Genomic DNA, 25,827 nt, shown 5'->3' with positions numbered 1-25,827 from the left:
GTGGTAAATGACCTGCATTCAGAAAACTATAAGAAACATGAAAGAAATTAAAGGTGACACAAACAGATGTAAAGCTACACTGTGTTCTTGAATTGGAAGAATTAATATCGTTAAAGTGACCAGACTTCCCAGGACTCAAGGCATCCCTATCAAAATACCAAGGGCATTTTTCACAGAACTAGAACAAATAATTTTAAAATTTGTATGGAACCACAAAAGACCCTGAAGAGCCAAAACAATCTTGAGAAAGAAAAACAGCTGGAGGAATCATGCTCCCTGACTTCAGACTATACTACAAAGCTACAGTAATCAAGACAGTATAATACTGGCACAAAAACAGACACATATCAATGGAACAGAATAGAGAGCCCAGAAATAAACCCATGCACTTATGGTCAATTAATCTACTACAAAGGAGGCAAGAATATACAATGGAGAAAAGACAGTCTCATCAATAAGTAGTGCTGGTAAACCTGAACAGTTCCATGTAAAGGAATGAAATTAGAACATTCTCTAATAACTTATACCAAAATAAACTAAAAATGAATTAAAGACCTAAATGTAAGACCAGAAACCATGAAACTCCTAGAACATAGGCAGAACACTCCTGAAAAAAATCATAGCAATATTTTTTTTGGATCTGTCTCCCAAGGCAAAAGAAATAAAAGCAAAAATAAACAAATGGGAACTAATTAAACTTAAAAGCTTGTGCACAGCAGAGGAAACCATCAACAAACAAAAAGACAACCTACAGACTGGGAGAAAATAATTTCAAATGATGAAACAAATAAGGAAATAATATCCAAAATATACAAACAGCTCTAACAACTCAACATCAAAAAAACAAAGGACCCAATTTAAAAAACGGGCGGAAGTCCTCTATCGACATTTTTCCAAAGAATACATACAGAGGGCTAACAGGCACATGGAAAGATGCTAAACATCATTAATGATCAAAGAAATGCAAAATAAAACCACAATGAGATATTACCTCACACCTATAAAAATGGCTATCATCAAAAAGTATACAAATAACAAATGTTGAAGAGGATGTGGAGAAAAGGGAACCCTCTTACACTGCTGGTGGGAATGTAAATTGGTGAAGCCACTGTGGAAAACAGTACGGAGGGTTCTCAAATACAATGAATAGAACTACCATATAACCCAGCAATTCCACTCTTGGTTATTTATCTGAAAAAACAAAAGCAGTAATTCAAAAAGAGACATGCACTCCATGTAATAAAGATACATAGCAGCATTATTTACAATTGCTAAGACATGAAGCAACATAAGTGTCCATCAACAGATGAATGAATAAAGAAGGTGTGGTAATATACATACAATGGAATACTACTCAGCCATAAAAATGAATGAAATAATGCCACTTTCAACAACATGGATGGACTTGGAGGGTATTATGCTAAGTGAAATAAGTCAGACAGAGGAAGACAAATACTGTATGATTTCACTTATATGTGGAATCTAAAAAATAAAACTAGTGAATATAACAATAAGGAAACAGACTCACAGATATAGTGAACATATTAGTGGTTACTAGTGGGGAGAAAGAAGGGTGGAGAGGCAAGTAGGGGTAAGGAAATAAGGGGTGCAAACTACTATATATAAATTAAATAAGATACAAGGAGATATTGTACAACACAGGGATATAGCCAATACTTCATAATAACTACAAATGGAATATAACCTTTAAAAATTGTGAAACACTGTTGTACAACTGAAACTTACATAATATTGTATATCAACTATACTTCAATAAAAAAGTAAAATAAAAATAAACAGATATTGAAATTAAGAAAGCAATTCCATTTACAGTAACACTGAAAAATGTACTTAGGAAAAAAATTTTTAAAAACAAGTATAGGTTTCAACACTGAAACTATGAAATACTGCTGAAAGAAGTTAAAGAAGATCTACATAAATAAAGACTCATTTCATGTTCTTAGACTGGAAGACTCAATATAGTTAAAATGGCAATTCTTCTAAACTTGATCCATTAAAAAAAACTATGCAATCTCTATCAAAATACCAGGGGTTTTTTTTGGTAGAAATTGGAAGTTAATCCTAAAATTTATGTAGAAGTGCAAAGCACAGAATATTCAAAAATTTTTGAAAAAGTATAATAAAGTTAGATGACAAACTATCCAATTTCAAAATTAACTATAAAGTCACACTAATCAAAACAGTGTGGTATCGGCAAAAGAAAAGGCATACAGATCAACAGAACAGAAATGAGGGCACAGGTATGAGAGTCCAGGAACAGATTAATTGATTTTCAACAATGATATCAAGTCAGTTCAATGCAGGAAATGACAATCTTGTCAACAAACAGTGCTGAGACAATTGCATGTCTGTATGAAAAAACAAAGCGAACTTAATTAGACCCTTATGGATCACATAATATACATGTTAATTCAAAATGGATAATTACCTAAATGTAAGACATAAAACAAAATCTTCTAGAAGAAAAAACAGGAGAAAAGTTTTGTGAGCTTTGAGAAAAAGTTCTTAGGTAAGACACCAAAAACACAATTCATAACAAAAAAATTAATAAATTGGATTTCATAAAAATTAAAAACTTCTATACTTCAAAATACTACATTTAGAAAATTAAAAGATAAGTCAAAGACTTGAAAAAAATATTTGCAACTCAAATATTTAATCAAAAATTTGTACAAAAAAATTATAAAGAACTATTACAACTCAAGAATAAGAAAACAATTCAATTTTTTTAATGGGCAAATGATTTAAACAGACTTTTCACCAGAAGAAGATATATGAATGGATAGTAAGCACAAGAAAAGATGTTAGTCATCATTAGTCATTAGAGAAATGCAAATTAAAACCACAGTGAAATATCATGACACACCCACATTAATGGTTATAACAGAAAGATAGATAATACCCAGTGTCAGAGAGGATACAAAAAAACTAAATCCTTGTTCATTGCTGATATGATATTACAAGGTAAGGAATGTAAAGTGGCATAGTCACTTTGGAAATCAGTATATCAGTATCTTACAGGATTTAAAAATACACTTATAGTATGACGTAGCAATTTCACTCCTAGGGATCTAGCCAAAGAATTAAAAACATATGTCCATAAAAGGACATGTACATGAATATTCACAGCACCATTATTCATAATAATCCCAACCTGGAAACTATCTAAATGTCCAACAACTTGTGAATGGATAAACAAAATACTATTCAGAGATATAAAGGTACAAAATACTGATACATGCTAAAACATGGGTAAACAGCCCATCCAAATTCATCAAATGCAAAAGACTGCATTTTATATGATTCCCGTTATACAATGTCTAGAAAAGCCAAATCTGTAGAGACAGAAAGCAGAATATCATTGTCTACTGTACATTTTGATGTAATACCACTGACAAAAATTCTTTAAAATCCAACTTAATGTTATACGGTAGGAATGGCCACTTTGCACTTGCAACTGCCACTGTCATTGTGAAAAGGTATCAGATTAAAACATAAATCAGTTTTTTCAGATGATTTGCCCAATAGAATGATATTTAAATAAAAGACAGTTTTTAGTTTTAAAAATAACATGTTTTTTACTACTTTCTACTATAAAACATTTTTCAAAAATTGAAAAGCTTTTTAAACAATTCCTGTGATATTATCACTCTGAAAACTAGTATTTCCTTCCACGTTTTATGTTTTGAATAAAACTTGGTAATATTAATAACTAGAATTTAATCCTACTATATTTTTATCCTTAATGTCATATATTAAACATTTTTCCCATGCCTTTAAACATGCTTCAAACCTTATTTTTAATAGTTGTATAACAACATAGCAGGCTCTGATTTCATTGAAAATTTTCTAAAAGTGGGATTTCTATTATGAAGAGTGTGAATATTTGCAAAGTTATTCATACACATGGTCAGTCTCCAAAAATAAGTAGACAGATAAACAGAAAGACTGTAACAGTTTATATTCCCACCAGAAATTAATTAAAGTACTCATTTCTCCTTAAAATTATGTATTTTTAAAATCACTGATAATTTAATAAGGAAAAGTTATTGCCTGTTTTTAATTAACATTTAATGATTATATGATGGAATTTTGATGATCTAGCTAAGCAAGTATTTTACTCTGATGACAGTCTTGAAAACTTTCAAGTTTTAACTCTTGCCTGTTTAATTGTGTGACTGAGAATTTTAGATACATCTTTTGTTAAAAATTCTGCATACATAGACAACTAAATGCGTGAATGATTGAGCCTGGAAGAAAGTGTAAAATCCTTCTACTATACTCAAAACTGTCCTTCAAGGCACAGTCAATTGTTACTTTCTTGAAGACTCTGGAAACAATCTGCCTTCCACTTTATATATCCCAGAAATTTTTATCTGTTCCTTTCTTGTTATACCAGATTCACTTAAAAAATATATATTTTAGAGGAAAAGTTGACATGAATTACCAGAAATGCAGACACTTGATGTGCTCTCTTTTAGGACTATCTACCCTCTAAACTGTTTCTCACAAAGAGATGTATTGAATTTCTGTGGTAATTACTGATCCAATTAGTAAGTCAGGGTTACATACCTAACAAAAGTAGAAAAGCGAATGATTAACACAAATCTTAAGGTATGTAGAAATACAGATCCAACGCCATTTCAAAAGTCCCCGGATGCATAAGCAAGGAAAACATGTATTCAGGGGATAGTATGATGTATTTTTTAGCTGCTTCTTATATTAACTTTTGCCTCTTATTGTTGCCAGTTGAGTGAAACTTGGTGGAATACAAGAGTTAGTGTACTTTTCAAAGGTAAGAAATTTTCCAATGGTAATTTTCCATTATTCCATAATTCTCTTTTTAAAATAAGGGTTAGTATAGTACTATATATGATGCAGTTTTATTTCAATTATTCCACATAAACTTATTGAATAGCAGGAACTACCTGAAGCATTAAATACAAAGATAAATAAGACATGGTTCCAGCCATTTAGGGAACTTATAGTCTATAAGTTTAATATTTATATTAGCAAATATTCTGCTGACTTCAAGAGGGTCTTGTCTTGGTCAAAAAAAAAAAAAAGAAAAAAGAAACAAAAAGGATGTCATTCTGTTTCTTATTGCAATGTTCCTGTGAAAGGAGTCAGTTCACTTGCTCTTGGCTGCTTTATGCCAAGTTTCTTAAAATTGCAGCATATTATTCTATTTAGGTAATTTCTCATTGTAACTACACTAGTCAGATTATTTGCTTAATAATTATTTGACAATATTTTAAATTTGCTATTGGGAAATAGATTGAAGCAAAATTTAAAACAAAATTTCAAAGAACATCATTACATTTTGTCTTATTAGTAATTGCTCTAAGTTCTACATTGCAGAAATAATTTTAGTACAACTAATTTAGTTTGCTACTCTTATTTATTCTTTTCTTAGCAAAATTGAAACCAAAACTTTTCCAATATAGCTTCCCTTAGTAAATTTTTACTCTTAGTACGGCCAGATTTAAAATATATGTAACATATTTCAAACTATGCAATGTTAAGATGCAATGTTTTAAGAATAATTGAAATTTTCATGAATTTTGTATAGTTTAAGTTTTTGCTTGATAGCTTTTGTTTATAAGTTGTATTTGTATTTTATAAGTTCATCTTGATGTTTTAAGTTTCCACCTTAACACCAAGGAAAGAATCTGAGTAAGTACAATCCCATTTGCTAAAAGTTTAGATAAACAATACTAATCTTGACAACTAAAAGTCTAAAGGAATAGACTCGTTGATTCACAAATATTTTCCTTCTTTCTCTTAAGCCTTTTACCAATATCAGAAGGTTTTTTTTTCTTACAAGAAAGAAAATTCTCCCAGAAAAATAAGTTATTCCATAAAATAAGTATCAAGATAAGTATCATGAATAATTGACAGCTAAGCATTCTCTCAAAGGAAAATTCAATTATATATTTTAGTAAAGAGTTACTCTATTTATACATCTAATATCAAGTCTAAACATGAATGTTTGCTTGAATAATCTGCTTTTATTATTAACTAAACATTATGCAATTGAAATTCCCACATCCTATATTCTACAACAGAAAAGGACTGGTCATATTTTGAGCAGCCATAATCAAGGTGCTAAGACTAATTTAAGCTAATAACTGATTATTATTTATAATAGAATAATGAAAAGATATTACTAATTTCTGAATATGGAAATAACATGGCACTCCTTGGATACATGCTAATAGTTAAGGAATTTCTGCTCTTTTTATACTGTTCTTAGGTAACAGTAATAAGAGAATATTGAGCAGGGAAAATGCTATTCTATTAAAAAGAAAGAATTCGTTAGTTTCATTGGAATGTCCATTTAGATAAACTGTGAAATATTTATTGTAAAAGATTAGTGTATAACCTAAAAATAGAAATGGTTCCTTAACAAATGCAAACAGAAGTAGCCAAAGTTTAAAAGGAATTAAATGCACTGAATGATAATAGCACCTATTCCATCTATTTGTGGTGAAGATGAAATATGTTATTACATGTAAAACATTTAGATTAGTGCCTCAGCACATAGTAAGTACTCAATAAAAATAGTATCAAACATATACATATACTGTTTTAGTTAGCTCAGGCTGCGGTAACAAAATATGACAGACTGGGTGGTTGAAACAGCTGTGAGTTTATTTCTCACAGTTCCAGAGTCTGGGAAGTCCAAAATCAAGGTGCTCATAGGTTAGGGGTCTGGTAAGGGCCCTCTTCCTGGTTTGCAGAGGCCTGTCTTCTCCTTACATCCTCATGTATCATTTCCTTGGTATGAGGGAAGAGATAGAGATCCCCTATCTCTTTCTCTTTTTACAAGGGCATTAATTTCATAATGAGGGCCCTACCTTCATGACCTAATCTAACCTTAACTACTTCTCAAAGGCCCCACCTTCAAATACAATTACATTGCTAATTAGGGCTTCAACATATGAATTTGAGGTGGATAAACGTTCAGTCCATGGCATATACATATATGTGATGTATGTCTATGACACATAAATAATAAGATATGTAAATAATAATGGAGGAATATTCCTTTGAACTAGAAAGTACAATTTCATTAATGTGTATGCACTTAGTACATATGTAGACATAATATGTAGAATAACGTTATTCTTCAATAGCAATTATTGAACAAAATGTATAACAAGTATATATTTGTATATAATTCTCATAATCTGACTCAGTTTTGCTCTTAAATTTTAATTTAAAACTTTATTGGTCTTCCCTGGTGGCACAGTGGTTAATAATCCACCTACCAATGCAAGGGACACGGGTTTGAGCCCTGGTCTGGGAAGATTCCACATTCCGTGGAGCAACTAAGCCCGTGTGACACAACTACTGAGCCTGTGCTCTAGACCCCGCGAGCCACAACTACTGAGCCCACGGGCCACAACTACTGAAGCCCGCGCACCTAGAGCCAGTGCTCCACAACAAGAGAATTCACCACAATGAGAAGCCAGCACAGCACAACAAAGAGTAGCCCCCACCCTCCACAACTAGAGAAAAGCCCACGTGGAGCAACCAAGACCCAATGCAGCCAAAAATAAATAAATAAATTTATAAAACAAACCAAAAAGAAAACTTTATTAAAAATATTAACTGACTTAAAAATACTTATTTCTATTGAATCATCCTCTTAAGGCTTATAAAAGATGATACCCACATGGTTGACCAAATATCTGACTTTCCACTGGATATAATCTAAGTTCCATAAAAAGATAAAAAATATACACTTGTATCAGAATAACTGTACTTGCACAAGATAAGTATGATACACTGTGGCATCTTCTATATAGGCCATTTCATTAATATGGTTACAAGTAAAATTCAAAATCTTCAAAGCACAAAAAAAGTTATAAATATTTCATGACAGATTACGCTATTAAATCACACTTACAGAGGGTTCAGCAATCCATAGGCCAGACAGAAGTAATGACACTTGGCATCAAAGTGTCAAAAGATTCACCTGAGAAGGAAAAAATAACTCCATTTTATTTAAGCAGGGGGTCAATGTTCAGCAAGCTCTTCCTCCCTGGAAGGGTAATGATTTCAATGCAATTACCCCTCAGCTGTCAGAATCCGAAGGTCAGATTTGACCATTTGCTATTTTTAAATGCACTTACTGGGCCTACCAGCTAGACTGAAATTTGCAGTAACTATACAACTAATTTTGAGTGCTGGTAAGAAAGCAGGAAATCATGAAACAGAAACTGTAAGTTAACCTGTGAAATGGAAGTCAGTAGCAAATGTAATGTGCTAGGTGGTTTTGAAATATTAAAGTTTGGAAACTGAAATTCTATTAATACTTATCTCCAGTTAATAAGAAGGTAAACAACTTTATCTAATCTACCAGAGAACCAGAAAAAATTATACTTTCCCCAAATTACCCTTAACTTTCAAAGAACTTTTGTCTGTTTTATTGTTTCATTGTCTTTTTCTTTCTGTAACCTCAAGCAGATTGCTTATTCCTTCTCAGAGTTAATCTCTCTATGTAGCCCATAAAGAATTTCAATCTCCTTCACAAATTTCCTGAGGTATTAATTCCATAAGATACTTAGGTTATTAGGTTGTATCCAATTTTTTTCAACCAATAATTTGAAGGGTCCCTCCTCTTCAAGGGTTAAGGTGTAATTAGCCCTTCCACTGAGACACAAACATCTATCTGACCCAAACTTTTACTTTCCTACAGGTGAAGGGGTTCCCTACCCTCTTTTTCTTGCTGGACTTATTTACAGCTTTATTGAGGTATAACTTACATTAAATAAAATTCACTTATTATATGTGTATAAATTGATGGATTTAGGGAAATGCACGAAGTTATGTAAACATCCCTATCAAGATACAGAATAATTCCAGCACCATAAAACATTTCCTTTGTCCCTTAGAGTCGATCACCTCCCCTGACCGTGACCCCAGGTAAATAGGATGCAGATTGAAAATGGTATAATGTTAGTGGAAAAGGTATGATCTTAGCCTAAGGCTTCATGTTTTTTAACTCTTGCTTTACATTGGAAAGAGTGCATGTGTTTGTTAAATCCTTTGAGTTGAAATGAAGAGAAAGACTGGATAAATAATAGGGGTTTACTGAAAGGGTAAACAGCAGCTCTCCTCTAATACTTGGCCATCCAGGTATCTCCCTCTACATCTATCCCTCTCACAGTGCTTTGGTCAGTGACACTGCTAGCAGCGTTGTCTTTTACTCCTCTCTGTATGTATTGATGTTGAGGTTGCTTGGTTTCTTCTGTCATTACTGGTTCAGATGCTGTCAGGTCTTGGGTTTCTTTGGACTGACTGGCCAGTGGGAAGAGTGAGGAGAGTTTGCTGCAGTCTTTGACTTTACCATTAACTGCTTCCACTACATTCCTGGATACTTCTCTCTACACTCTTCTCCACCAACCAGCCAGTCTTCTCTGCACTTTCCAGTCTTAATTCCAAGGGAAAATAGGCTGATTGATTTAACTAAATATGTTCCACACTTAAAATATTTGAAGGAATACAAATTCTTGATAGGTTAGGTGGTATTTCTAAAATAAAAAGAAATATTTTCAACTACATTTTTCTTACAATGATTCTGTATAAGAAACATTTTTGCTTTTTCACATCTGGAAGGTTCTCAACCAATGTCATGTATCTAGGACCTGTCATACCAGAATACCTCACATATCACTGTCCAGTATATAGTCTGCCTTAAGGTAAAGTCCATATTCTTGGTCCACCAGTGACCAACACTGCCCAAATCATACTGGAGGACCTCTTCTCTGAACAGAGAAGCTGTGAGGAAGAGTTACTGAGCACTATTGAATATCTGATACAATAAATATTTATGTGTGTTTGCACATGTACACACATATGACACCACACCACCACACATTGGAAACTGATAGCATTTTGCCTGCTCATTTTAATGCATGGAGAAGTGTTCTAAGTGAATGTGGAGACCTAACCTACAGTAAGTGACAGTAATCTACACCTTAGTAAAGTCTGGACATTTGTCACCTTGATACTTCTATTCTGAATTATGAAAATAATGCCTGAAAAAATAAATCATGGTGTATATTCAATGGTAAACATATATAATAATATGTCAAAACCTAACTTTGTACAGTTCTAGTTAGAGAAATTGTGATATAGTAGGTGCTAACCAGCAGCCTTGACAATCATTTCTTAATTAATAGATCTGTAGGTTCATGTCTAGCAGACTCTAAGAGAACTGTTCCCAGACATACAGTTTGGGTAAATGTAGAGTGGGCCCTGAGGTTCTATATTTGTAAAAATTTTCTAAGTGACTCAAGTGTGTAGCTATGTTTGCATATCACTGGCCTAGGAAATCACTGTGGTCACTTGGACTCATTTCATTCACTTTTACCTGGTTTAAACTTCCCAAATGAAGCTAAATCATGGTTTAATCTTTCTGGTGATCAGCCCCAGTCTAGGATCCCACCAAGAGTTGCCTCATTAGAACAAAAAATTCTATCACTCAGAAAATGTCAAGGGTTTTAGGAGCCCTGTGTCAGATGTGCCTATAATATAGGAAATTATAAGGGTTCTAGGAGCTCTATGTCAAGATCAAATGTTAGAACAAAAGATTCTCCTAGTACCCCTACTCATATGGTTTTAGGAGAGCTATATCAGAAATGAGGGGCAGAGACCAATAAATATTTCTTATTATTTCACAGCTCATTAACTCTGGGCATTATAAATGAGAATAAACTTAAAATAATTTAAACAGTATATGGATAAGCTACATTTGCCTGTTTACTAATAATTACTTTCATTTATTTAATGATTTTACTATATTCAGGGCACTTTAATCAAGAGCTTTACTTATACTACCTTATTTAAATTTCACACAACCCTATGACCAAGCCATATTTATTATCTTTACATTACAGATGGCAAACAAAGACATGAAAAATTAAGAAACTGCCCCAAGGTCACATAACTAAGGCATGACAGGGCCAGGCAGTCTGACGCCAGGGCTCATACTCATAAGAAGATGCTGCCTCAATTTATATAATACTTATTAACAATGTTACATACCTAACAATTAACTTGGGCACCGAGGTAATTAATTAAATTTACTACATAAAACTGAAAAGCAGTCTTGTTTCATCACAAAGCATAGCCCTCTTCACTACCAACTAATAAACACATCTAGTCAATACGGTTAGAGTGGAGTTTCTATCCAAGCTCCTGGATCCCACTCTCCTTCTGTCTCTGACTTGCACTGTCTGCTTATTGAACCACATGCTAACTTTTTTTTTTTTTTTTTCAGTATGCGGGCCTCTCACTGTTTTGGCCTCTCCCGCTGCGGAGCACAGGCTTTGGACGCGCAGGCTCAGCAGCCATGGCTCACGGGCCCAGCCGCTCCGCGGCATGTGGGATCTTCACGGACCAGGGCACGAACCTGTGTCCCCTGCATCGGCAGGCGGACTCTCAACCACTGCGCCACCAGGGAAGCCCCCACATGCTAACTTTTGATGATAGTCAACAGGAGCTTTCAGATCTCCTCTTCAGTGCTCACTTCAGATTATTAAAGGGTAAGGTTTGCAATTCTTACCAAGAAAAGTTTCCACAACTGCTGCAATTACTGTTTTATTGTCATTATGGTTAATTTTGATTAAGTGTGGGTAAGGGTTAATAAAACCCATCCCCTTCTGCATGAAAATCTGATATTTGGTTAACTTTCTAGCTCAGGATTTTTTTAAACTGATAAATATAGAATATTGACATTGTTATTAGGATATTTTACTTGTAGTAAAAATGATCTCTGACTGGTAGATTGCATCTGGACTTTATAAACTATAAATACTTTGTGGAAAGCCATAATTTTAGGCATGTTCTGGTTCTCATAATTAGGCATGTCACATGTGCCACACAACACTCCAGCTCAGAGTCTCATCTGATCTAGAGAACTGCCCAACCCTGAAGGAATTTGGATTTGCCATTACAAGTTGTCTTTCATCCATGGTAGCGATTTTATTATATTATCTGACTTGAGATTGGAGTCAGACTTAGTGGAGCACTCTTATCAAAACTAGACCCCAAGAGAAAAAAAAAGTTTTACGAAATTTTTTCTTTCCTTTCTCTTTTTTAGACATACATTCGCCGTATCTAATGACTTCACTATCTTACACATATAAAGCTAAAGCATGAACTTTAGAATGGTTTAGAATAGCAAGAATCGGTATAAATGGTCATATTAAAAATTTTAAGTATAGCATGTTTCAAAGCTTTTAAAAATGACTTTGACATGTCTGAGATGAATTCAGTTACTTTTAATAAAATTTATTTTTCTCATAGTGAGTTCTCAATATAAATCCAGAATGAAATAGCAGTTAAACACATTTTTGTCCAATTTCATCAAACACTCCTGATAAATTTTAAATAAGAAGGAGCTTAGGGTTAGGACTAGTGAATTCAGCAAAATTACACTGAGTAGATCCAGTTACCCTCAACAGAAAAGCATTTTAAGGGAAAGAAGTAACAAAAAGTACCCTGTTATTTAGAGAACAGTATAAATTCATAGTGGAAAAAAATCAGACCCATCCATTCTATCAGCTGTTGTAATTCTATCACTTTGCATATATTCACCTAGTCTTAGACAACTGTAAAACTATTTATCTTAGAAATAGAATTCAAATTACTAAACAGAGTATTTCCCTCCAGTATAAATCAACTCAATACTTATGAACTCCATTTTAATAAGTAAATTTGTTCAACATGCAGATTAAATTCCAATGTTAATTAACATCTTTCTAGAAAACCCTGAATAATACTATTCAGAGTTTAAATTATAATTTATATGAACACTGATTTCTATTTTGATAAATTATTTTCTCATAGCAACTTGCATTTTAATTGGGAGGGTAATGGTTTTATTTAACCAAGAATTTTAGCTGTGGAAAATTGAGCCACTAAAACTTAAAACATAAAAGAGAAGTACAAGGTTTAAGTTGAATTAACTAAGGGAGGCGATGAGTGGCTAGAAGTAGAAGGATTAAAGAGAGAGAGAAACAGAAAGAGGTTTTTGGTAAGAGACAAAAAGAACTAGAGATGCATGCAGGTTGCCCAGCAGAGGGACTATGAGAGGGGGATAGTTTTAAATTCCTTACTCCTGAGCAAAATATACGCGATGCACAAAGCCAAGAGCATCATTAAATTGGCTAAGGCAATGGGTCCTCTTTGGTCTGTCCTAGAATCTGGGCACAAGCAGCTAGTGATGAAGAATAGGAAGAAGAAAATATAAAAAAAAGAAAAAGTTGACTACTCCAGTTTAAACAATGGCCCATACTCAGCCATAAAAAAGGATTGAAATAATGCCATTTGCAGCAACATGGATTGAGCTAGAGATAATCATACTAAGTAAGTCAGACAGAGAAAGACAAACATCATATGATATCATTATCTGTGGAATCTAAAAAAAAAAAACGATTTAAATGCACTTACAAAACAGAAACAGGCTCACAGACATAGAAAACAATCTTATGGTTACCAAAGGAGTAAAGCGGGGGGAGAGGTAAATTAGGAGTTTAGGATTAAGAGATACACACTACTATATACAAAATAGATAAACAAGGACTGACTGTATAGCACACCTGAAACTAACACAACATTGTAAATCAACTATTCATCAATAAAAAAAATGTAAAAGAATAAAATAAAAACAATGGCCCAGCTCAGAGCCTGCTTGCTTAAAATCAACAGAGGTGAAGCCGGCAGATTTTCAGCTAGGAGGCATCAGTGTTGGGGCTGATGATACTATGCTAAAGGGATCTTTCAGGCAGTTGCCTAGAGCACTGAGGAAAATGGCCCTCAACTGGGGCAATAGCTAGAAGCTAAGAATGCAAACAGCATTACGAGAGAAATAATATATTTATTAATAGTTAACACTGAAGTAGCACTTGCCAAATTAATGCAATTTATGGAATTTTTCTTATTTATGACTGTTCCCCACAGATTCCAGGTATAATCAATTAATTAGGTGAGAGACCTTTTTAATTCCCTGACTCCTAACATGCTAATAGTTCCCACCATGAGCAAATATGTAACATGAGACAGGCACAGGTTGATAATGAAGCATAGTAAGGCAAGGATAATAGCAGGATTTAGAGCAGCAGTTCCCAAACTTTAATATGCATATGGATCAACTGGAGATCTTGGTGAAAAGCAGATTCTTTTTTTAATTTAATTTTTATTTTATATTGGAGTATAGATGATTTACAATATTGTGTTAGTTTCAGGTATACAACAAAGTGATTATTATACATGTACGTATATCCATTCTTTTCCAGATTCTTTTCACATATAGGTTATTAGAGAATATTGAGTAGAGTTCCATGTGTTATACAGTAGGTCTTTGTTGATTATCTATTTTGTATATAGTAGTATGTATATGTCATTCCTGAACTACTAATTTATTCCTAGCCCCACCTCCACCACATTTCCCCTTTGGTAACCCTAAGTTTGTTTTCAAAGTCTGTGGATCTGTTTCTGTTTTGTAAATAAGTTCATTTGTATCATTTTTAGATTCCACAAATAAGTGATATCAAATGATACTTGTCTTTTTCTGACTTACTTCACATAGTATGATAATCTCTAGGTCCATCCATGTTGCCACAAATGGCATTATTTCATTTTCTATGGCTGAGTAGTATTCCATTGTATATATGTACCACATCTTCTTTATCCATTCCTCTGTCTATGGACATTTAGGTTGCTTCCATGTCTTGGCTACTGTAAACACTGCTGCATTGAACACTGGGGTGCAGGTATGTTTTCGAATTATGGCTTCTTCTGGATATATGCCTAGGAGAGGGATTGCTAGATCATTTGGTAGTTCTATTTTTAGTTTTTTAAGAAACCCCCATACCGTTCTCCATAGTGGTTGTACCAATTTACATTCCCACCAAAGTGTAGGCGGGTTCCCTTTTCTCTATACCCTCTCCAGCACTTATTGTTTGTAGAATTTTTGATTATGGCCATTATGACTTGTGTGAGGTGAGACCTCACTGCAGTTTTCATTTACATTTCTTTAATAATTAGCAATGTTGAGCATTTTTCATGTGATTTTTGGCCATCTGTGCGTCTTCTTTGGAGAAAGGTTTATTTAGAACTTCTACCCATTTTTTGTTTGGGTTGCTTTGTTTTTTCTATATTGAGTTGTTTGTATATTTTGGAGATCAATCACTTATCGGTTGCTTCACTTTCAAATATTTTCTCCCATTCTGTGGGTTATCTTTTTGTTTTGTTTATGGTTTCCTTTTCTGTGCACCCTCTCCAGCATTTGTTGTTTGTAGATTATCTGATGATGCCCAGTCTAAATGGTGTGAGGTGATACCTCATTGTAGTTGTGATTTGCATTTCTCTAGTGATTAGTGATGTTGAGCATCTTTTCTCCACACCCTCTCCAGCATTTGTTGTTTGTAGATTATCTGATGATGCCCAGTCTAAATGGTGTGAGGTGATACCTCATTGTAGTTTTGATTTGCATGTCTCTAGTGATTAGTGATGTTGAGCATCTTTTCATGTGCTTCTTGGCCATCTGTATGTCTTCTTTGGAGAAATGACTATTTAGGTCTTCTGCCCATTTTTGGATTGAGTTGCGTGTTTCTTTAATATTGAACTGAATGAACTGTTCATATATTTTGGAGATTAATTCTTTGTTCGTTGATTCGTTTGTACATATTTTCTCCCATTCTGAGGACGGTCTTTTCGTCTTGTTTATGGTTTCCTTTGCTGTGCAAAAGCTTTGAAGTTTCATTAGGTCTTATTTGTTTATTTTTGTTTTTATTTCCATTATTCTAGGAGTTGGATCAAAAAAGATCTTGCTGTGATTTATGTCAAAGAATGTTCTTCCTATGTTTTCCTCTAAGAGTTTTATACTGTCCGCTCTTACATTTAGGTCTCTAATCCATTTGGAGTTTATTTTTGTGTATGGTGTTAGGGAGTGCTCTAATTTCATTTTTTTATATGTAGCTGTCCAGTTTTTCCAGCACCACTTACTGAAGAGACTGTCTTTTCTCCATTGTATATCCTTGCCTCCTTTGTCATAGATTAATTGACCATAGGTGCATGGGTTTATCTCTGGGGTTTCTAACTTATTTCATTGATCTATGTTTCTGTTTTTGTGCCAGTACTATACTGTCTTGATTACTGTAGCTTTGTACTACAGTCTGAAGTCAGGGAGTCTCATTCCTCCAGCTTTGTTTTTTCCCTCAAGACTGCTTTGGCTATTCGGGGTCTTTTGTGTCTCCAAACAAATTTGAAGATTTTTTGTTCTTGTTCCATAAAAAATGCCACTGGTAATTTGATAGGGATTGCACTGAATCTGTAGATTGCTTTGAGTAGTATAGTCATTTTCACAATATTGATTCTTCTAATCCAAGAATATGGTATATCTGTCCATCTGTGGGTATCATCTTTAATTTCTTTCATCAGTGTCTTATAGTTTTCTGAATACAGGTCTTTTGTCTCCTTAGGTAGGTTTATTCCTAGGTATTTTATTCTTTTTGTTGCAATGGTAAATGGGAGTCTTTTTTAAATTTCTCTTTCAGATTTTTCATCATTAATGTATAGGAATGCCAGAGATTTCTGTGCATTAATTTTGTATCCTGCAACTTTACCAAATTCATTGATTAGCTCTAGTAGTTTTCTGGTGGCATCTTTAGGATTCTCTATGTATAGTATCATGTCATCTGCAAACAATAACAGTTTTACTTCTTCTTTTCCAATTTGGATTCCTTTTATTTCTTTTTCTTCTCTGATTGCCATGGCTAGGACTTCCAAAACTATGTTGAATAATAGTAGTGAGAGTGGACATCCTTGTCTTGTTCCTGATCTTAGATGAAATGCTTTCAGTTTTTCACCATTGAGAATGATGTTGGCTGTCGGTTTGTCGTATATGGCCTTTATTATGTTGAGGTAGGTTCCCTCTATGCCCACTTTCTGGAGAGTTTTTATCATAAATGGGTGTTGAATTTTGTCAATAGCTTTTTCTGCATCTATTGAGATGATCATATGGTTTTTATTCTTCAATTTGTTCATTTGGTGTATCACATTGATTGATTTAAGTATCTTGAAGAATCCTTGCATACCTGGGATAAATCCCACTTGATCATGGTGTATGATCCTTTTAATGTGTTGTTGGATTCTGTTTGCAGGTATTTTGTTGAGGATTTTTGCATCTATATTCATCAGTGATATTGGTCTGTAATTTTCTTTTTTTGTAGTATCTTTGTCTGGTTTTGGTATCAGGGTGATGGTGGCCTCACAGAACGAGTTTGGGAGTGTTCCTTCCTCTGCAACTTTTTGGAAGAGTTTCAGAAGGATGGGTGTTAGCTCTTCTCTAAATGTTTGATAGAATTCAACTGTGAAGCCATCTGGTCCTGGACTTTTGTTTGTTGGAATATTTTTAATCAGTTTTGTATACATTACTTGTGATTGGTCTGTTTATATTTTCTATTTCTTCCTGGTTCAGTCTTAGAAGGTTGTACGTTTCTAAGAATTTGTCCATTTCTTCCAAGTTGTCCATTTTATTTGCATAGTGTTGGTTGTAGTAGTCTCGTAGGATGCTTTGTATTTCCGCGGTGTCTGTTGTAATTTCTCATTTCTCATTTCTAATTTTATTGATTTGGGTCTTCTCCCTCTTTTTCTTGATGAGTCTGGCTAATGGTTTATCAATTTTGTTTATCTTCTCAAAGAAAAAGCTTTTAGCTTTATTGATTTTTATTGATCTCTAGGTATTTTCCTCTTTGATTTCTTCAGTGATCTCTTGGTTATTTAGTAATGTATTGTTTAGCCTCCATGTGTTTGTGTATTTTACGGTTTTTTCCCTGTAACTGATTTCTAATCTCATAGCACTGAGGTCAGAAAAGATGCTTGATATGACTTCAATTTTCTTAAGTTTACTGAGGCTTGATTTGTGACCCGAGAGGTATTCTATCCTGGAGAATATTCCATGAGCACTTGAGAAGAAAGTGTAATCTGCTGTTTTTGGATGGAATGTCCTATAAATATCAATTAAATCTATCTGGTCTATTGTGTCATTGAAAGCTTGTGTTTCCTTATTAACTTTCTGTTTGGATGATCTGTCCATTAGTGTAAGTGAGGTGTTAAAATTCCCCACTCTTACTGTGTTACTGTCAATTTCCCCTTTTAGAGCTGTTAGCAGTTGCCTTATGTATTGAGGTGCTCCTATGTTGGGTACATATATATTTATGATTCTTATATCTTGTTCTTGGTTTGACCCCTTGATCATTATGTAGTGTCCTGCCTTGTCTCTTGTAGTATTCTTTATTTTAAAGTCTATTTTATCTGATGTGAGTATTGCTACTCCAGCTTTCTTTTGATTTCCATTTGCATGGAACGTTTTTCCATCCCCTTGCTTTCAGTCTGTATGTGTCCCTAGGTCTGAAGTGGGTCTCTTGTAGACAGCATATGTATGGGTCTTGTTTTTGTATCCATTCAGCAAGCCTGTGTCTTTTGGTGGAGCATTTAATCCATTCACGTTCAAGGTAATCATCGATATGTATGTTCCTATTACCATTTTCTTAATTGTTTTGGGTCTTTTTTTTTTTTTTTTGCTGCACGTGGGCCTCTCACTGTTGTGGCCTCTCCCATTGCAGAGAACAGGCTTCGGACACGCAGGCTCAGCGGCCATGGCTCACGGGCCCAGCCGCTCCATGGCATGTAGGATCTTCCCGGACCAGGGCACAAACCCGTATCCCCTGCATCGGCAGGCGGACTCTCAACCACTGCGCCACCAGGGAAGCCCTGGGTTTGTTTTTATAGGTCCTTTACTTCTCTTGTGTTTCCCACTTAGAGAAGTTCCTTTAGCATTTGTTGTAGAGCTGGTTTGGTGGTGCTGAATTCTCTTAGCTTGTCTGTAAAACTTTTGATTTCTCCATCAAATCTGAATGAGGTCCTTGCCAGGTAGAGTAATCTTGGTTGTAGGTTCTTCCCTTTCATCACTTTTAGTATATCATGCCACTCCCTTCTGGCTTGTAGAGTTTCTGCTGAGAAATCAGCTGTTAACCTTATGGGAGTTCTCTTGTATGTTATTTGTCGTTTTTCCCTTGCTGCTTTCAGTAATTTTTCTTTGTCTATAATTTTTGCCAATTTGATTACTATGTGTCTCAGCGTGTTTCTCCTTGGGTTTATCCTGTATGGCACTGTCTGCGCTTCCTGGACTTGGGTGGGTATTTCCTTTCCCATGTTAGGGAAGTTTTCGACTATAATCTCTTAAAATATTTTCTCTGGTCCTTCCTCTCTCTCTTCCCCTTCTGGGACCCCTATAATGCAAATGTTGTTGTGTTTAATGTTTTCCCAGAGGTCTCTTCGGCTGTCTCTATTTCTTTTCTTTTTTTTTTTTCTTTATTCTGTTCCACAGCAGTGAATTCCACCATTCTGTTTTCCAGGTCAGTTATCCGTTCTTCTGCCTCAGTTATTCTGCTATTGATTCCTTCTAGTGTAGTTTTCATTTCAGTTATTGTATTGTTCATCTCTCTTTGTTTGTTCTTTAATTCTTCTAGGTCTTTGTGAAACATTTCTTGCACCTCCTCGATCTTTGCCTCCATTCTTTTTCCGAGGTCCTGTATCATCTTCACTATCATTATTCTGAATTCTTTTTCTGGAAGGTTGCCTATCTCCACTTTATTTAGTTGTTTTTCTGGGGTTTTATCTTGTCCCTTCATCTGGTAGATAACCCTCTGCCTTTTCATCTTGTCTATCTTTCTGTGAATGTAGTTTTAGTTCCACAGGCTGCAGGATTGTAGTTCTTCTTGCTTCTGCTGTCTGCCCTCTGGTGGACGAGGCTATCTAAGAGGCTTGTGCAAGTTTCTTGATGGGAGGGACTGGTCGTGGGTGTTGCTCTGATGGGCAGAGCTCAGTAAAACTTTAATCCGATTGAATACTGATGGTTGGGGCTGGGTTCACTCCTTGTTGGTTGTTTGGCCTGAGGCAACCCAACACTGGAGCCTACCTGGGCTCTTTGGTGGTGCTAATGGCAGACTCTGGGAGGGCTCACGCCAAAGATTCCTTACGAGAACTTCTGCTGCCAGTGTCCTTGTCCTCACGGTGAGACAGAGCCACCCCCTGCCATTGCAGGAAACCCTCCAATACGAGCAGGTTGGTCTGATTCAGTCTCCTAAGTGGTCACTGCTCTTTCTCCTGGGTCCCGATGTGCACACTACTTTGTGTGTGTCTTTCAAGAGTGGAGTCTCTGCTTCCCCCAGTCCTGTCGAAGTCCTGCAATCAAATCATGCTAGCCTTCAAAGTCTGATTCTCTAGGAATTCCTCCTCCCATTGCCGGAACCCCAGGTTCAGAATCCTGACATGGGGCTCAGAACCTTCACTCCAGTGGATGGACTTTTGTGGTGTAAGTGTTCTCCAGTTTGTGAGTCACCCACCCAACAATTACGGGATTTGATTTTGTTGTGATTGCGCCCCTCCTACCATCTCATTGTGGCTTCTCCTTTGTCTTTGGATGTGGGGTATCTTTTTTGGTGAGTTCCAGTGTCTTCCTGTCAATGATTGTTCAGCAGTTAGTTGTGATTCCAGTGTTCTCCCAAGATGGCATGAGAGCACATCCTTCTACTCCACCATCTTGAACCAATCCCCTCTCTTTGTCTTTAATTTTTGTCAATTTGATTAATATGTGGCTTGGCATGTTACTCTTTGGATATATCCTGTATGGGATTCTCTGTGCTTCTTGGACTTGAGTGACTATTTCCTCTCCCGTGATAGGGAAGTGTTTGGCTATTATCTCTTCAACTATTTTCTCAGGCCATTTCTCTCACTTTTTTCCTCCCGGGCTCCCTATAATGTCAATGTTCGTGCATTTAATGTTGTCCCAGAGGTCTCTGAGACTGTCTTCATTTCTTTTCATTCTTTTTTCTTTATTCTGTTTTGTGGCAGTGATTTCTTGCAGTCTGTCTTCCAGCTTACTTATTTGTTCTTCTGCCTCATTTACTCTGCTACTGATTCCTTCTAGTGTATTTTTCATTTCAATTACTGTATTGTTCATCTCATTTGTTTTTTTCTTTAAATCTTCTAGCTCTTTGTTAAACATTTCTTGTATCTTCTTGGTCTGTGCGTCCATTCTTTTTCTGAGATCTTAGATCATTTTTACTATCATTACTCTGAATTCTTTTTCAGGTAGATTGCCTATCTTTACTTCACTTAGATGTTCTTCTGGGGTTTTATCTTGTTCTTTAACATATTTCTCTGCCATCTCATTTTGTCTAACTTTCTGTGTTTATGGTCTCCGTTCTGCAGGCTGCAGAATCGTGGTTCATCTTACTTCTGGTGTCTGATCCCTGGTGGGTGAGGTTGGTCCTGGGGCTTGTGCAGGCTTTCTGCTGGGATGGACTGGTGCCTGCCCACTGGTGGGTGGAGCTGGGTCTTGTCCCTCTGGTGACCAGGGCCATGTCAAGGGGTATGTTTGGAGGTGGATGTGGGCTCAGGACGACTTTGCCAGCCTGTCTGCTGATGGGTGGGTCTTGTTCCCACCTTGTTGGTTTTTTGGATTGAGATGTCCCAGCACTGGGTCCTCCAGGCTGTTGAATGGGGCCAGGTCTCAGTGCCACAATGGTGACCTCTGGGAGAGGTCACACTGATGAACATTCCCTGGGGCCTCCACCACCAGTGTCCTTGCCCCACAGTGAACCACAGACAACCCCTGTCACCATAGGAGACCCTCCAAGACCCTCAGGTAGGTCTGTCCCAGGCTCATATGGAGTCAGTGCTTTACCCTGAGTCCCAGTACATGTGAAAACTTGTGTGCACCATTCAAGAGTGGAGTCTCTGTTTCCCCCAGTCCTGTGGAGCTTCTGCACTCAAGCCTCACTGCCCTTCAAAGCCAAATGCTCTGGGGGCTCCTCCTCCTGAAGCCACACCCTCAGGCTGGGGAGCCTAACGTGGGGCTCAGAACTCTCACTCCTGTGGGAGATCCTCTGTGATATAATTATTTTCCAGTTTGTGGGTCACCCACCCAGTGGGTATGGGATTTGATTATATCACAAAAGTGCCACTCCTACTGTCTCACTGTGGCTTCTTCTTTGTCTTTGGATGTAGAATATCTTTTTTGGTAGGCTCCAGTCTTTTTTGTAGATGATTGTTTGGCAGTTAGTTGTGATTTTGCTGTTTTCATGAGAGGAGATGAGCTCAAATCCTTCTACTCCGCCATCTTGTCTCCTCCTTTCCAATTAAATTTCCCTGTGATGAATGGATTATTTCACTGGAAAAGTGAGTTGCATGATCCTTCTTGCCTGATGCTAGCAGTATCTCTGTGACCCTCAGCCAGGCAGCAGTGGAAAGAGAAGGGACCCAAGCAGCAGCAAGTGCTGGGCATGGATGGCCTCGAGGATAAAGTGCAAACTGACCCAGATGCAGACCTATGACCCAGAGGGTTTCAAGAAGTGGGCAGTGTTGGTCTCCTCTTACCTGGTTAATTTTTGTGTTAGACTGGGCTCATTCAGCGGCAAGTAATAGAATTCCAACATTTTCAGATAATCCGAATAAAGGGGATTTTGTCAGCATGAGGCATCCACGCTAGCTCCAGGCTCTCGGCACACACAGTCTACTTAAGCAAGTTCTTATTCAGCAGTTCTGGGGATAGGCCTGAGATTCTGTGTTTCTAACAAACTCCTAGGTAATCCCAATATTACTGGTCCATGGAACACATTTTCAATAATATGGGCTCAGAGAATAGAAACAATTTTTTGGAATAAAAAAGATAAACAATTCTTGGCTTTGAGTATGGAATAATACATAAGATAGGGCAATATACAAACTCTTTTGATAAAATACAGCAAGACTACAGCCAAACAATAGTCTGATGCATCACAGTTCTGGCCACCACAACCTTCTAAGCAATTTCTATTAGTATGGGAAAATCAATGCACAGCAATGCAACACTGGTCCAATAAAAGAAAAAAATGCCTGTGTACATTTCTTTACAGTGTAAGCTGTTATTGAATAATACATTTCCACACTAGAATTATTTTAACTAAAAATAATTCTTTATGAGCTTTCATTAAATTTTATAACTTCCCGTTAATATTATCTTTAAACTCCAATCAGAAATATTGTAAACTCTTGGTAGATTTATGCATTGTTAGGAAGGTAAATTACAACCTTATATAAAAAGGCATTTCAAAGTGAAGGAGGATTTTCCCATTAACCTTCAAGGAAACTTAGATATGACATAAGATCAATATGTAGTGACTAGAGAAGAGAATAGAAGAAAGAATGGAACACAAGATATAATTCCACACAATCCAAGCTTGGCCAAATATGTCCTGAAACAAGAGCACTGTTTGAAAAAGAGTGAAAAAATATGATGACCCAAAAGTACAAAAAGTCAAGAGTCTGTGACACCATGTATAAATCAAATGACAGCCACACCTATACAGATAATAGGTTGCTTCAGAATATATTACATAAAGAATAAATTAGCACAAAGAACCAGGAAACAAAGGATGATCTACAAATTCTATTATTGCCACTGTGCAGAAGAGTTATATATCCTTAGAAAGGCCTGCCTGTGAAGTTGACCCTTGGCTGGCACCTGGTAACTTGATTTAAAGAGGATATTTTTCCACCATTCTGAGAATTGATAAGAGTCACTCATAATGCCTAAACTCTGTTAAAACAATGTGGTTCATGCTGAACATCTACATCACTCCTGGGAGACTAGAAATTTGGTACAGACCAGGCAGAAGGTGACAAAATGACCAGCTCCCAGTAAAAATTTTGGACACTGAGTCACTAATGAGTTTCCCTGGTAGACAGCATTTCAAACTTGTTATCACAATTCAGTGCTGGGGAATTAAATGCCTCCTCTGTGACTCTACGAGGACTCTTTAGAAGCTTACATCTGGTTGCATTGAGACTTAGACCCATGCACCTTTCCCTCTGCTGTTTTTTAAAATCCTTTTGCTATAAGAAAATGTTGCTGTGTGTACAACTCTATGTTGAGTTCTGTGAGTCCTCCTAGAGAATCACCAAACTAGGGAATATTCTTGGGGACCCCTGACATATCATTCACAGTCATAATGTATAAAATAATTATGGAGAAAAGCCAGGCACTGAGCTTGGTTAATGCAAACATCCTTCAGCTTTGCAACCCAATAGCACTAGCAGTCATCTGTGTTTAACACAAATATAGCTTCTTGAGAGTCTTCACTTTTCTCACTATAAATCTCTGCTCTATTTTCAAACCCTGCCCTTCAAACACTGCCTACCTTCTTACCACCGTACATCATGGATCCCGTTTCTAATTCAATCTAATTCCCTAAATCTCACCTAGTTAATCTTTTTTACTGGGTCAGTTCTATCCTCATTGCTTACTAAAATATTCAGATTTGTTCTTTAAGTAAATACCTATTAGAAATGTATTATATATGTTTATTAATTATATATTAATTGGATAAAGACTAAAGTATTTTTATTTTTTATTGAAATATAGCCGATTTACAATGTTTCAGATGTACAGCAAAGTGATTCATTTATATATTCTTTTTCAGGTTCTTTTCCATTATAAATTATTACAAGGTATTGAATATAGTTCCCTGAGCTATACAGTCAGTCCTTGTTGTTTATATATTTTATATATAGTAGTGTGTACCTACTAATGTTAAATTTCTAATTGATCCCTCTCCACCTTTCCCCTTTGGTAACCATAACTTTGTTTTCTATGTCTGTGAGTCTATTTCTGTTTGGTAAATAAGTTCATTTGTATCATTTTTTTAGACTCCACATATAAGTGATATCATGATATTTGTCTTTTTCTGTCTGACTTACTTCACTTAATGTGATAATCTCTAGATCCATCCATATTGCTTCAATAGCATTATTTCATTTTTTATGGCTGAGTAATATTCCATTGTGTATATATAAATATAAATAAATGAATATATATATATATATATCTCACATCTTCTTTATGCATTCATCTGTCAATGAACATTTAGGTTGCTTCCATGTCTTCTTGGCTATTGTAAATAGTGCTGCTATGAACACTGGGGTGCATGAATCTTTTTAAATTAGACTTGTTGTTCTTTCCAGATATATGCCCAGGAGTTGGACTGCAGGACCATATGGTAACTCTATTTTTAGCTTTTTAAGGAACCTCCATACTGTTCTCCATAGTGACTGTACCGATTTACTTTCCCACCAAGAGTGTAGGATGGTCCCTTTTTCTCCACTCTCTCCAGCATTTATTATTTGTAGACTTTTTGAAAGACTAAAATCTTAACATGACTTATAAAAGCCCTAAATTGCCTAGAACTGGCCTACTGTCCCAGCTTTACCTTACATCTCCTCCTCTGAGCTCCAGCTATGTTGGCCTTCTTTCCATTGCTCAGATGCATCTAGTTGTTCCTGCCACAAGATCAATACATCTCTCTGCCTGAAATGTCTTCTCTCCCTTTACCTTGTTTAAAGCTAATTCTTATCTCAGCTCAATAGGAAGCCTATCTTATTATATGCTCTCATAGTACTATGGATGTTCTATGACCTGGAGCCCATTACACTCATAGTTGGCATTAATTTGCATTATTGTCAGATAAATGCCTTTATGGGATGAGACACTCTACAAAAGCAGGGATTATGTCTTTTGTTCTTGGTAGTTACTCTACAGTGCTTAAATAACCTGAAACATGTTAAGAGCTAAGTATTTGTAAATGAACAAATGAACCAATAAATGAATGAATGTAGTTAATGTCCTAGATAACATAGCAGATAAGAAGGTAAATAAAATACATAGTGTTTCCTTAAGAGAATTCT

The sequence above is a fragment of the Hyperoodon ampullatus genome (genome assembly GCF_949752795.1).
Source record: "Hyperoodon ampullatus genome assembly, chromosome: 3".
Taxonomy (NCBI): Eukaryota; Metazoa; Chordata; class Mammalia; order Artiodactyla; family Ziphiidae; genus Hyperoodon; species Hyperoodon ampullatus.
This window is presented reverse-complemented; position numbering follows the sequence as displayed.